At 39.8% G+C, this 14,654-nt stretch overlaps 1 protein-coding gene and 1 pseudogene across 1 annotated transcript in view; both read left to right on the forward strand.

Moving 5' to 3' along the window:
- The window catches only part of CEP128 (centrosomal protein 128), a 620,584-nt gene that overhangs the window by 590,694 nt on the left and 15,236 nt on the right, over positions 1-14,654 (forward strand). The window lies entirely within an intron of this gene.
- LOC133751525 (26S proteasome regulatory subunit 4-like) lies at positions 673-3,223 on the forward strand (annotated as a pseudogene).

The raw sequence follows: 14,654 nt of genomic DNA on the forward strand, positions 1-14,654 counted from the left end.
TGTAAATAGCAGAAGAATGATGAGGCCCGCCACTTGACCTTGACCCATCAATGCTTGCTTGAATCTTTAACCCTACTTAGTCATAGATTATCCTCAAATAGTTTTACTGCTGCTTTTCTGAGTAAGAGGAAAGGGCATACAAATGATGGAAACTACCTTTTGGAGGATGGATTAATGGATGTGCTTTACCTTTGCAATGGAGAAGTTTGTTCTACCCTCCAGAAGTCATTTCATCCCTATTTTTCTTCAAGCTCAAATGGTTTGCCATTATGGGTAACATTCATGGCAAGTTTTCTTTATCCATTTTCAACAGGCATGGTTTCCACTGTACTTTGTTTTCAACCTATTCTCCAGATGTGTTTGGAAAGGCACCTTGGAGGGTGCACATGGATATTTCAGACTCATTCGCAGTTCAGATTCTTGAAATATGCTATGGACTAAATTATGTCATCTTAAAAATTTTCTTGAAGCTCTAATCCCCAAAATGAGTATATTTGGACACTTGGGTCATAGGGAGATGATTAAAGTTACATGAAGTTATAATTGAGGCTCTGATACAAAGGGATTAATGTCCTTATAAGAATAGACACCAGGAACTTCTGGAAGTGGCAGCTTACAAGGCTGAGTCAAAATGGGTCAAAGTGAGGGAGGGGTCATCTTTCTAAAGGTGGCAAGAGAGATGGCAAGGACAAGAAAAAGAAATAGGAACCTCCAGTACCCACCAGAGTGGAAAAAAGATGAAAACAATGGGACTGATGCTGCCAGCAAACTGCCACTGGAGACAATTCACCCTCGGCGCTGGCTAAAATTATTGAAGCTAGTGAGGATGAAAGACTATCTTCTTATGGAGGAAGAATTCATTAGAAATCAGGAACAAATGAAGCCATTAGAAGAAAAGCAGGAGGAGGAAAGAACAAAGTAGATGACCTGAGAGGGACCCCAGTGTCAGTAGGAATCTTGGAGGAGATCGTTGATGACAACCACGCCATCACCTTGACAGCCGTGGGGTCAGAACACTACATCGGGATCCTTCCTTTTGTGGACAAGGATCTGCTGGAACTAGGCTGCTCAGTCCTGCTCAGGCAAAAGGTATGTGCTGTGATAGGGACGCTGATGGATGACACGGATCCCCTGGTTGCAGTGATGAAGGTGGAAAAGGACCCTCAGGGATCCTATGCCAATATTGGGGAGTTGGACAACTGAACTTAGGAAATTAAAGAATTTGTAGTGCTTCCTCTCCCCTATCCTGAGTATTATGAAGAGATAGGAATAAAACCCCTCCAAAAGGTCATTCTCTATGGTCCATCTGACATAGGTAAAACCTTTTGGCCAAAGCAGTAGCAAACTAAACGTTAGGCACATTCTTTTTTTTTTTTAACTTTTATTTAATGAATATAAATTTCCAAAGTACAGCTTATGGATTACAATGGCTTCCCCCCCACCCCCATAACTTCTCTCCCACCCGCAACCCTCCCCTTTCCCACTCCCTCTCCCCTTCCATTCACATCAAGATTCATTTTCAATTCTCTTTATATACAGAAGATCAGTTTAGTATATATTAAGTAAAGATTTCAACAGTTTGCACCCACAATGCAACACAAAGTGAAAAATACTGTTGGAGTACTAGTTATAGCATTAAATAACAGTGTACAGCACATTAAGGACAGAGATCCTACATGACATTTTTTAAAAATTGATTAATTTTCTATGCAATTTAAAACCAAGTTTTTTTTTCATTTTCAATTATCTTTATATACAGAAGATCGATTCAGTATATCTTAAGTAAAGATTTCATCAGTTTGCACCCACACAGAACATAAAGTGTAAAATACTGTTTCAGTACTAGTTATAGCATTACTTCACATTGGACAACACATTAAGGACAGATCCCACACGAGAAGTAAGTACACAGTGACTCCTGTTGTTGACTTAACAATTTGACAGTCTTGTTTATGGCGTCAGTAATCTCCCTAGGCTCTAGTCATGAGTTGCCAAGGCTATGGAAGCCTTTTGAGTTTGCCAACTTCGATCTTATTCCGACAGGGCCATAGTCAAAGTGGAAGTTCTCTCCTCCCTTCAGAGAAAGGTACCTCCTTCTTTGATGGCCCTGTTCTTTCCACTGGGATCTCACTCACAGAGATCTTTCATTTAGGTCTTCTTCTTCTTCTTTTTTTTTTTTCCAGAGTGTCTTGGCTTTCCATGCCTATGATACTCTCATGGGCTCCTCAGCCATATCCGAATGCCTTAAGGGTTGATTCTGAGGCCAGAGTGCTATTTAGGACATCTGCCATTCTATGAGTCTGCTGTGTCTCCCCCTTCCCATGTTGGATTGTTCTCTCCCTTTTTGATTCTATCAGTTAGTATTAGCAGACACTCGTCTTGTTTGTGTGATCCCTTTGACTCTTAGGCCTATCAGAGGCACATTATTCATAGTGACTGGCTTTGAACTTATTCAGAAGTGCCCAGGCAATTGGCCAGAGCTTGTTTTTTCGAGTTGCCAAAAAAGTATACAAGCTATCATGTTTATTGGTGAAATTGGTGCTATTGGGACAAAAATATATGACTCAAGTTCTGGTGATGAGAAAAATTCAATATACAGTGTTAGAACTGTTGAACCAACTGGATGGATTTGATTGAAGAGGATGTGTGAAAGTTATTATGGCCACAAACTGAATAGAAATTTTGGATCCAGCACTATGAGGCCAGACTGCATCGAAAGAAAGATTGAGTTCTCCTTGCCTGATGAAAAGACTGGGAAGCACATCTTCCCAGTTCACATGAGCAGGATGATGCTGGATGATGATGTAACCTTGGACAAGATGATCATGCCAAAGATGACTTCACCAGTGCTGGCATCAAGGCAATTTGTACCAAAGCTGATCTGATGGCCTTGAGAGAATGTAGAATGAAAGTAACAAATGCCCAGGAGGGCAGTGGAGGATGGCCCAAGTGCTTGGGCCCTGCACCCACATGGGAGACCAGGAAGAAACACCTGGCTCCTGGCTTCGGATCAGCGCAGCATGCCAGCTGCAGCGCACCAGCCATAGCGGCCATTTGGGGGTGTGAACCCATGGAAAAAGGAAGACCTTTCTCTCTCTCTCTCTCACTGTCTAACTCTGCCTGTCCAAAAAAAAAAAAAAAAAGGAACAAATGAGGACTTCAAAGAGAAGAGATTGTTCTTTATAAAAAACAGTTAGGCACCCCTGAGGGGTTCTATCTCTAGTGGACCACAGCTCCTTCAAGATAATGGCAGGAGTTTTTCCAGCCCCTAAGGAAAGTGTGTATTGGGAAGCTGCCCAGGGGAACCCATGTTCCAGCTGATTTTTGTTAGCAAGCATCCTGTGTATCTTAGAGCGTGATATGTTCTTTGGTCACTGCTACATTCTGCTTCCCAATGAAGTGTGTTCTTTCCCATTAGGAAAAACAAGGCATCAAAGAGCTTGTCTGCTCTCTCCTCCTACATCATGAGCACACAGCCAGGCAGCCCTGCCCAGAGGCCAGGAAGAGCGTCCTCACCAAGACTGAGGGTGCTACCACTCTGAGCTTGAACTTTTAAATTCCAGAGAAAATAAATAAATATCTTTCATTTAAGATATCCAGTCAATGGTTGTTTTTTATGATAACCTCAGCAGACTAACACAAAATGTTTCCTCATAGCTCTCAGAAAAGGGTTGGTTCATTTTTTGCTGTGAAGGATCACATTGTATTTTAGGGTTTGTGGGTCACATTGTTTGTGATACCTACTCAGTTCTGCCATTCTGCTACAAAAGCACCAATAAGTACTGGGCAAAAAATGTGTGAGGAGCCAGCATTTTGGCATAGTGGATTAATCTACCATCTGCGGTACCAGTATCCCATACTGGAGTTCTGGTTAGAAGCCTACCTGTTCTTCTTATGATATAGCTCCCTGCAAACATGCCTAGGAAGGCAGTGTAAGATGGCCCAAATCTTTGAGCCCTTACCATCCATGTGGGAGATCCAAATGGAGTTCTGGGCTTGGGCCTGGCCCAGTCTTGGCACTTGTTGCATTTAGGAAGTGACTATTCTGACAGTCACCTTTCTTCTGCCTTCTTTCCAGTGATGCCAAGCACTTAGCCAAGTCTCTCTTTTTCCTATCATGGACTATAATTATTTGAAAGTGTCATGTCTTTGGCCTCCATGACTCTGCTGTGATGGCTAAAGTTTTTTACTTGATTGTTGAGCTACAACCACAAACATCAGTTATAAGATGCTTATTATGTCCCAGGAGCTAGGCCAACTATTTTCCAAATATAATCCCATTTAATTATTTTAACATTCCTGTAAGATAGGTATTATTATGTCCACTGTGTAGATGAGAACCCTGAAGTACAGCCTTCTTAAGTAAAGGGTCCTGATTGAATAATTGGCAAGTGAGCAGTGGAGCTCGGATTTGAAACTCAGGCATGTCTGGATCCAGAATCTGTGTTTTTATTCCTTTCTCTCTGTTGGTTCTTTGTCACCATCGCCCTTTCAAAATGCTCTTTTGCTGCTTAAACCCATGTAGTAAAACATATATAACACTTTTCAAGGAAAAGGTATTCTCACTGGAGATATGGTATGTCATCTGGATGAAGAAACTCTTTTTGTTTTATCTCTGTAAATTTTTGGAAATATTTTCTTATAAAGGACTGAGTTTTTATAGATAATGCATGTATCATGTTAGTGCATTATATTCTTGTTAAATATGAGTTAGCCACCTCTGTGTCAATATTCTTTTGTCTGTACATATTATTAAGATAACTGACTCCTAGAAAATAGGAATTGCTTATCTTTCTTTTACCTATAAAGAACCACGTTACTGTCTGGAAGAAAGGAAAGACTCAACCACTCTGTGAGGCAGAACTCATGTTCATCCTTATGTATTCTTCACATCTGATTCAGCTCTTGGGACTTCAGGGTCTTCATATATTAAATAGATGAGTAATGCTCATATATCCCTTCTAGGGTGATTGAGATTAAAGCCAACATTTGGAAAGTACTCAGGCTTGTCTCTGATTCCTGATAACACCGGTGAGTGTTAAAGCTGCTGATGGCATTGATGCCATAATAAGTATCTTCAGATCAGGTATAAATCAACCTACTGAAAATAAGACTACTGTTAAATTTCATGAGATGTGAGTTAGAATTCTTTTATGTGTTTTTTAGATAGACTGTTCTTGTGTTTTTAGGAAAAATATGGTTTTCTTATTTTGAATAAAAATGGCATCATGGAGGTTCTTGATATGACAGTGAGCTCTTGTAGAACAGCTTGCTGTTGAAGGGGAGAAGTAAGACACATGGCTTAGATTTATCTTTGAAATATACAATTTAACATTTAAATGAACCGGAAAAGTGCTTGGGGGAAAATGTGTTTTTTAAATTTTTTTTGACGTTAAATACCATGAACTTTTCCCATTCTTTCCCATATTCATATTAATTTAATGGGTTAAAAGATCAGGGCAGGGTTACATAAATTGAATGAGTCTTTATGTCATTGTGTTTATTATAAACTATCAAAGTTGGTCAGCAACTTCGACTGCCAGAAATTGCTGCCATCCAGGCAGTCTCTTGAGACAAGATGAGGAGTGTTAGAATCCAGATTTTCTTGTCTACACTGGCCCTCATGTATCCATCAACCAGTAGTACTTAAATACAATCATCTCTTCTTTGATCATTGCCTGCTTTGTGGATTAACTGTGGAAACATAAGCATTGGAAGCAGTTCCCTCTCTTCCTTCCCATTTCTCTTGCCTTTACCTGCTACGGTTAGTGTTTGCTCAAAGTCTACCAAGAATTTTGATACTTGAACCATATACAATTAAGAAAACAAATAGAGATAGAATGCATTGCTAAGACATATACTCACGATTTAGCACTCATGGGAAATTTGGGCATATACCAGTAGAACATATCATGTTGTGGTGATAGGGAACCAGTTACGAGCTGATTGTAGCTCTGTAGAGTAGCAATCATGGGAAGAGGAAAGTCACTCAGTCTCTCTGGTCCCTGGAAAAGGGTTGTCAAATCTAGCAAACAAAAGCACAGAATGCCCAGTTAAAATTGAATATCATAAATGCAATTAACTTTAATGTATATATGTTCTAATTATCAAGTAGATATACTAAAATTAGACTTTTAAAAATGTGTTTATTATCTTTAGTTATTTGAGAGGGAGAAAGAGTGAAGAAGACAGAGAGAAAGAGAGAGAGCACACTCCCATCTACTGCTTCATACCCCATATGTCCACAACCACTGGGGCTGGGCTGAGGTCATAGCCAGGACTTGGATCGTGATACAGGTCCCCCTCCTGGCAACAGGAACCCAATCATGTGAGCCGTTACTGTTGTGTCCCAGGGATGACATTAGCACGAAGCTGGAGTAAGGAGTCAGAGCTGGAGTGTGGGACACTGGCATCTTAACTACTAGGCTGAATGCCCACTCCCTAGGTGGATGTTGATTGTTCAAATTTATGTTCAAATTTAACTGGGCATCCTGGGTTTTACTTATCAACCTTACTCTGGTAGTACAACAAAGGCAGAATCTAAGGCAGAGGCAAATGACCAGTTAGGCAAGTGAGGGCAGAGCAGAAATATACAATAAATTGGGGGATAAGAGGATCTTGGAAATTAGGAGAATCCTGTGTCAGGAGGAGATGCTATTAGATCTCCTTTTTAGAAAGCTTAAGGTCCTCTTGTATGAAATAGAGAGATTCTGAACTGGATCACTAATTTGTGACTAATGGGTTGAGTACCATTGATTGAGTACCATCAATCAATGGGTTGATTCATCAGTAGATTCTGCTTGACAACTGTGTCTACCATCTTTCTCACTCTACTTTTTCTCATTACTTCCCAAAGCTCTTTTAAGTTATTGTTACCTAAATAAATGACTGCTTAAGTATCTTTAACTTCATATCCTCTCTTCTTCCCACAATTGACATATCTCCCTTTCCACAGAGTCAAACAACTTGAAAGAATAGTCCCCCTCTTTGTATCGTTGTTCTCTGCACTTCTCAGTCCATTGTGGTCTGCTTAAAATTACCAGCAACCTCTGTTATACAAAACCAAGTGGATGTTTTCGAAATTTTCCATACATGACCTCCTTATGGCATTTGGCAGAGCTGGTGCCTTCCCCTCATTTGTCCACTCTATTCACTGTTTTCCTTTCAGTTCTGAAAGAGTCTACCAGCCTTCCCAGACGCCTCTTCCTCTGCATTGTCTATTCATGGGCATTTAAGAGTTTTTCCTAGCTTCTAGTTCAGTCTGCAGATTATGATTTTACCAGTTTATACATATAGCTTCAATTGGCATCTTTATGTTGATGAACCACAATTGTGTAGCTCTACTCAGCTCTTTCTCTGAGCCACACACTCATATTTTTGACCTCAGGGGCCTAAAGTTGATGTCCTGTTGCTAGCATACATTGAATGTAGCCTAAATACTTGCTTCTATACCAATAAAGTGTAACAAGAATGTCATTTATTTTTCTCTGATAATCAAGAAGTGGCAAAAGAGGTAACTTTTTTTTTTTTTTTTTTACCATTTTTAAGGCTCCCATTCCTAAGATAAATCTTCTCTGAATGCAGACAGGCCTTGACCTTAATAATTACAATGATTTGTTTTTGAAGAGTAACTACCTAGTTGTGGCTGAAGCTGTCCAGTATCCCGTCTGCCTGACCATAGCCTTCACAAGTCTCAAGTTATTAACTGTTGGTTCTGTTGTTAATATCCTAATTACTTCTTTTAGTTATATAGAATTCTAGATATGCTTCACTATTTTGTCATATATAAAGTCATTGCTGCGATTATTGTGATATCAATACTTCACATATGTTGGGCTCATGAGTGTCCCAGAAAGCATGAGATGGTGGTTTAACACTTCCTTACACACCCCCTGCCAACTGAACAAGGCACATGTATCAGAAAGCTTTGTTAAGGCTATACACGCTACAATGTCATGCATGTGTAAGTTGGTACCACAATTTCTCAAGTGAACATTCTTCTCAAGGAACATTTTGAACACATTTTGTAAAGAAAATCACATTTCTCCCTTATCTGTGTTGCATTTTTTTTTTTGACAGGCAGAGTAGACAGTGAGAGAGAGAGACGAGAGAAAGGTCTTCCTTTGCCATTGGTTCACCCTCCAATGGCCGCTGTGGCCAGCGCGCTGCGGCCAGCGCACCATGCTGATCCGAAGGCAGGAGCCAGATGCTTCTCCTGGTCTCCCATGTGGGTGCAGGGCCCAAGGACTTGGGCCATCCTCCACTGCACTCCGGGGCCACAGCAGAGAGCTGGACTGGAAGAGGAGCAACCGGGACAGAATCCAGCACCTCGACCGGGACTAGAACCCCGGGTGCCGGCACTGCAGGCAGAGGATTAGCCTATTGAGCTCTGGCACCAGCCCTGCTATTTGGGGGATATATGATCTTGTAAAAAATGTTGGCACCAAGGCAATTAAAATTATCTGTAATGTGAGAAACTCAGTAATATCCTATTTATTACCAAAGAAATCCTCTGAAAGATTATCTGCAAAATATGAAAAATAACTGAAATACCTAGCTGGCTCTTCTTTCATTTTATAAAATTTCAAGATAAGGTTTTACTCTAGGAACAACAACACAATTGTATTTTAATTAAAAGTTCATGTCATTTTACTATGAGAAATCAAGTTCTCTTCAGATGGGTAGAGGTCATTGAGAGATTGTCTTAGTTTCAGCTGACCACAGGTGTGTATGACAGCAGACACTTTTTTTTTTTTTTTTGACAGGCAGAGTGGACAGTGAGAGAGAGACAGGGAGAAAGGTCTTCCTTTGCCATTGGTTCACCCTCCAATGGCCGCCGCGGCTGGCGCGCTGCAGCTGGCACACCGCGCTGATCCGAAGGCAGGAGCCAGGTGCTTCTCCTGGGCTCCCATGGGGTGCAAGGCCCAAGCACTTGGGCTTTCCTCCACTGCACTCCCGGGCCACAGCAGAGAGCTGGCCTGGAAGAGGGGCAACCGGGACAGAATCCGGCGCCCCGACCGGGACTATAACCCGATGTGCCGGCGCCGCAAGGTGGGGGATTAGCCTATTGAGCCACGGCGCCGGCCAGCAGACACTTATTTCTGAGTCCTGGGACTGGAAGACTGCGATCAGGGTGCTAGCATGGTCAGGGGCTTTCTGGTGAAGGGTTTTTCCTGGCTTACAGACAGCTGCCTTCTTGCTGTTGCTTTCTCCACATGGATGAATGCAAGAACTCTGGTCTATTCTTCTAAAGGTTTTCACCCTATCAGGAGGACCCCTCATGTAGACCCAAGTACTCTCAAAGCCCTAACTCCTAAGACCCTCACACTGGGAGTTAGAGCGTCAACACAGAAATCTGCTAGGGAGGTGGACAGAACGTTCAGTCTAAAATGGGTGGTCTACCTGGCGTAAAGATATTCCTATATCTATCAATTGTCAGCAAGTTTTTCTATTTTTTGGATAAAAAGTATGTGAGGACTTCTTAAAAATGATTTAAGCTTAGTATTTAATCTTAGTAGGATTGGCTGCTCTGTCTCAATAAAACCTGTGGCATTGGAGAAGTAGATACCCAACAAATTTTGAGTGTGTTCTTTAGACCATTGTATATGTGGATGAAAAAATTACATAACCCTTGATAAAGGCTACCTTTTCTAGCATTTTGATTTGACCCTGTGTCATTTCTCTGTAAACACAGAATAAAGTTGGGGAAAAGTCAGGTAATGAATTTAGCAGACTGAAATGAATCAGGTCAGACTTTTCATTCTTTTAAACATTGCTGCTGTTGCCAGTTTCTCTGTGATTTTACCATTCCAGTAGAGTTTAGAATTGTGACATTTAGAAAAAGAACTAATTTTGTAGGAAAAGATTATTCTTATTTTTAGTCAAGCCATATATACACACAAAGATAAAATGTGTACATGAATATTCATAGCAGCATTGTTAATTATAGCCCAAACCTGGAGACCATCCAGATGACCATAAACTGCTGAATGAATAAACATACAATTGAATATTGCTCAACAATTAAAAAGGAGTGAACTGCTGATACATGCTACAACAAAATTGAACCACAACATTTACCCTAGTGAAAGAATCCCAGTGCATTATACTATGTATTTTATAATTTCATATGCATAAAATATTCAGAAAAGGCAAATTTATAGGCAGAAAGCAGATGAGTGGTTCTTGGGGCTGGATGGGAACAAATATTAACTGAAAAAGTGTGGCATAGGGGTCTTTTAGGGAAAATAGAAATGTTCTAAAATTACTGTGGTGATGGGTGGGTAACTATACATTTTCTAAAAGTCATTGACATGTATATTAGCAACAGGTAAATTTATGCTCTACAAATTAAATCTCAGTGAAACTATTTTAAAAGAACTTCTAATAAAATTCTGTCCTTGCTTAATGAAAAACTAATTAAAACTCATATCATCAGGGATTGTTTTTGTTCAATCCAATCTAGATTTCTCTTCTTTTAGATTATGTTGTTCTTAACATCATGATTTTTTCACAGATCTTTTGGAGTTCCTTCAAAAGTATTAATGGTCAACTGGACACCTATTTTCTTTGGAAAGCTGAAGAGAGAGGAGATGAGGTTATTGAGACCACAAACTGATCTGTAACTTTTAGGGACAAGCTGCTTAACAGAATGACAAGAACTGTAAACACATTAATTGGAAGTCACTGGATGAGGACCTCTGTCTTTTCTGGCACTGTCAGTCAGACAGAAACTGAAGTATGGCCTTGGCAAATCGGTCTAATAACTGTGCTTTATTCCCATTATGAGCCACGAGAGTACAGTTCCTGACATATTGACGTTCTTGAATAACGTCCATCAGGACTTTGTTAGTGACATGCTGCAGATTGAGCATGTTTTTGTCTCAGGAACACCCTGCTCATCCGTAAATCAGAATCTTTGGAGAAAATGCAAAGCGTTGTTAAGAAAAGCAGATAATAAATGGTAATGGAGCAAGAACGGGCTGTGTTAGTACTGTTAGTCACAGTAAATGCATCTGATATTTAGCTTTTGCCACAGACTACAGCTTTGTGCAGAGAGCAAATGATGTTTATAAACTTGTCTGGATAGCTAGTCTTCCACAAAGGTTTCCACATACTCCTTCACTTAATGGAGTCAAATACCTGAGTTTAGTTTAAAAGAGGACGTAAAATCAAAATGCAGTTCTTGCCATGTTGCTTGCCTCCTAAACTATGGGAAATAATGTCTAATTTTCTACAGCTGCCTTAAATACTCTACTGATGGGGTCACTGTGAATGAGATATCTGGAGGCACTGAGTTATCCTCTGATTTGAGACCTAATACAAACAGAAGTATTGTCACGCAGGAGATTTCATTAAAGCACTGCTTTAAGTGTGCTCTTCATAAGAAGGTAGACGTCTTATGTGATACTTCACTCGGGTGCAGTTTGTGAGGGATGGCAGTAGACAGTGGTTTATCTAAATACTTAAAAGTCCAAGCCATTTTGTCGTGTAAACCTTTAGATAGGCAGAATTGTGTTGGGAGCTGCATGAGAAAGAGAAAAAAAGTGGAGGCACTGATCTTAAGGAAATTGAAGTTTGCAAGATAAAATATACTCATTTTTTAAAGTGAAGTCAACATTACATGATGCATGCCAAGATAAACAAAATACTCCATGATTTTTGAGAGAGTTGAATATTGGCTCAGAGAGTGAAGGAAAAAAACAGGAGGAGATGAAACTACAGGTCTACTTTCAAGAAGGGGAAAACTGGCCAACTGGAAAAGATGTGGGAGTCTTTTCAGGGGGTATGGATGTATACGTGGAAATGGTAAATGATATTTTGAAGACAGTGAGGAGAGTGGTTCGCTATAGCAGAAAATACACTGGAGAGTTTCGAGAGATAAAGTTAGAAGATACTTTACTTTTTGTGGATTCGCTTGAATGCTCAATGGCAGGTTTAAATTTTATTCTGTAAATGGGAAGTGAACAACTGAAGATTTTAAAGAAAAGATGTGATGTGATAGAGAAGATAGTTGAAAATTAATGCAACTCTATAGGGAATAGATTGGAAAGAGATCATGAACACTGGAGAAAAGCAATAGTAAAGTATCATTAGTAAAGATTGACATGAAAGAGATACAGGGAGTGCCAAAAGGAAGACATTTATGAAGGGGTTGTCAATAGGAAGACAAACATAAAAGAAAGATAACTGTACATTTGGATGAATAAAAGAGCAATGTAGTATTAACAAAAATTTTAATGAAGATAAAGAACTAGTAGAAATGGAAAATTATGAGTTTTCTATAACCAATGTTGAATGCAGTATGTGGAGCATGTATGTAAGGAGACCCATCAGGTAGGCAGTGCTGGAGGCACCTACACTGACTACTTTGTGCTGTGTTGTGTCCTTTGTCCCTGTGGTAGGATCTGGCTACAGTAGGAGCCCTGTACTAAGGAGGTATTGTCTGGGAAGAAAGAAATAAATAATCATGGGGAGTTGATAAGCAGTCAGGGATGCACATCTGGGGCCCTCTGCACAGAGATCACGCTTCAAATTGTGAGACTGATAAATTAAAATAAAAAGAAAAGAGAAGAAGAAAATGACCAGTAGACAAATCTTGGGTAAATCTTCAGCTGAAAAAGTGTTAAAAGGGCCCACAAAAGAATTGATGTCGAGTAGAAGGAGTGATTTGATGCATAAGAATTCTACTATTTTAAAATGGCAGTTTAAAAAAAAAAGCCACATAGTTTTAAAAGAAAATAGTTTTTTGTTTATCTTTTATTTAATGAATATAAATTTCCAAAGTACAGCTTATGGATTACAATGGCTTCCCCCCCTCCCCCCGCTCATAACTTCCCTCCCACCCGCAACCCTCCCCTTTCCCACTCCCTCTCCCCTTCCATTCACATCAAGATTCATTTTCAATTCTCTTTATATACAGAAGATCAGTTTAGTATATATAAAGATTTCAACAGTTTGCCCTCACATAGCAACACAAAGTGAAAAAAATACTGTTGGAGTACTAGTTATAGCATTAAATAACAGTGTACAGCACATTAAGGACAGAGATCCTGCATGATATTTTTTTTTTTAAAAAATTGATTAATTTTCTATGTAATTTCCAATTTAACACCAAGTGTTTTCTTTTTCATTTTCAATTATCTTTATATACAGAAGATCGATTTAGTATATATTAAGTAAAGATTTCATCAGTTTGCACCCACACAGAAACACAAAGTATAAAAATACTGTTTCAGTACTAGCTATATCATTACTTCACATTGGACAACCCATTAAGGACAGATCCCACATGGGACATAAGTACACAGTGACTCTTGATGTTGATTTAACAATTTAACACTCTTGTTTATGGTGTCAGTAATCTCCTCCCTAGGGTCTGGTCAAGAGTTGCCGAGGCTATGGAAGCCTTTAGGGTTTGCCGACTTTGATCTTATTCCGACAGGGTCATAGTCAAAGTGGAAGTTCTCTCCTCCCTTCAGAGAAAGGTACCTCCATCTTTGATGGCCCTGTTCTTTCCACTGGGATCACACTCTCTGAGATCTTTCATTTAGGTCTTCTTCTTCTTCTTCTTCTTCTTTTTTTTCCAGAGTGTCTTGGCTTTCCATGCCTATGATACTCTCATAGGCTCTTCAGCCAGATCCAAATGCCTTAAGGGCTGATTCTGAGGCCAGAGTGCTATTTAGGACATCTGCCATTCTATGAATCTGCTGTGTCTCCCGCTTCCTATGTTGGATCCTTCTCTCCCTTTTTGGTTTTATCAGTTAGTATTAGCAGATACTTGTCTTGTTTGTGAGATCCCTTTGACTCTTAGATCTATCAGTGTGATCAATTGTGAACTGAAATTGATCACTTGGACTAGTGAGATGGCATTGGTACATGCCACCTTGATGGGATTGTATTGGAATCCCCTGGCACGTTTCTAACTCCATCATTTGGGGCAAGTCTGATTGAGCATGTCCCAAATTGTACATCTCCTCCCTCTCTTTTTCTCATTTTTATATTTAACTGGGATCACTTTTCAGTTAAGATTTAAAAACCTAAGAATAATTGTGTGTTAATTACAGAGTTCAACTACTAGTACTAGAATAAAAAAAAAATACTAAAATGGATAAAGTATTACATTGTACATCAACAGTCAGCACAAGAGCTGATCAAGTCCCTGTTTCTCATAGTGTCCATTTCACTTCCACAGGTTTCCCCTTTGGTGCTCAGTTAGTTGTCACCGATCAGGGAAAACAAATGATATTTGTCTATCTGAGACTGCTTAATTCACTCAGCATGATGTTTTCCAGATTCCTCCATCTTGTTGCAAATGACCGGGTTTCATTGTTTTTGACTGCTGTATAGTATTCTATAGAGTACATGTCCCATAGTTTCTTTATCCAGTCTACCGTTGATGGGCATTTGGGTTGGTTCCAGGTCTTAGCTATTGTGAATTGAGCTGCAATAAACATTAATGTGCAGATGGCTTTTTGTTTGCCAATTTAATTTCCTTTGGGTAAATTCCAAGGAGTGGGATGGCTGGGTTGAAGGGTAGGGTTATATTCAGGTTTCTGAGGAATCTCCAGACTGACTTCCATTGTGGCTTAATCAGTTTGCATTCCCACCAACAGTGGGTTAGTGTCCCTTTTTCCCCACATCCTCTCCAGCAT

Source organism: Lepus europaeus, chromosome 22, assembly GCF_033115175.1.
Source record: "Lepus europaeus isolate LE1 chromosome 22, mLepTim1.pri, whole genome shotgun sequence".
Taxonomy (NCBI): Eukaryota; Metazoa; Chordata; class Mammalia; order Lagomorpha; family Leporidae; genus Lepus; species Lepus europaeus.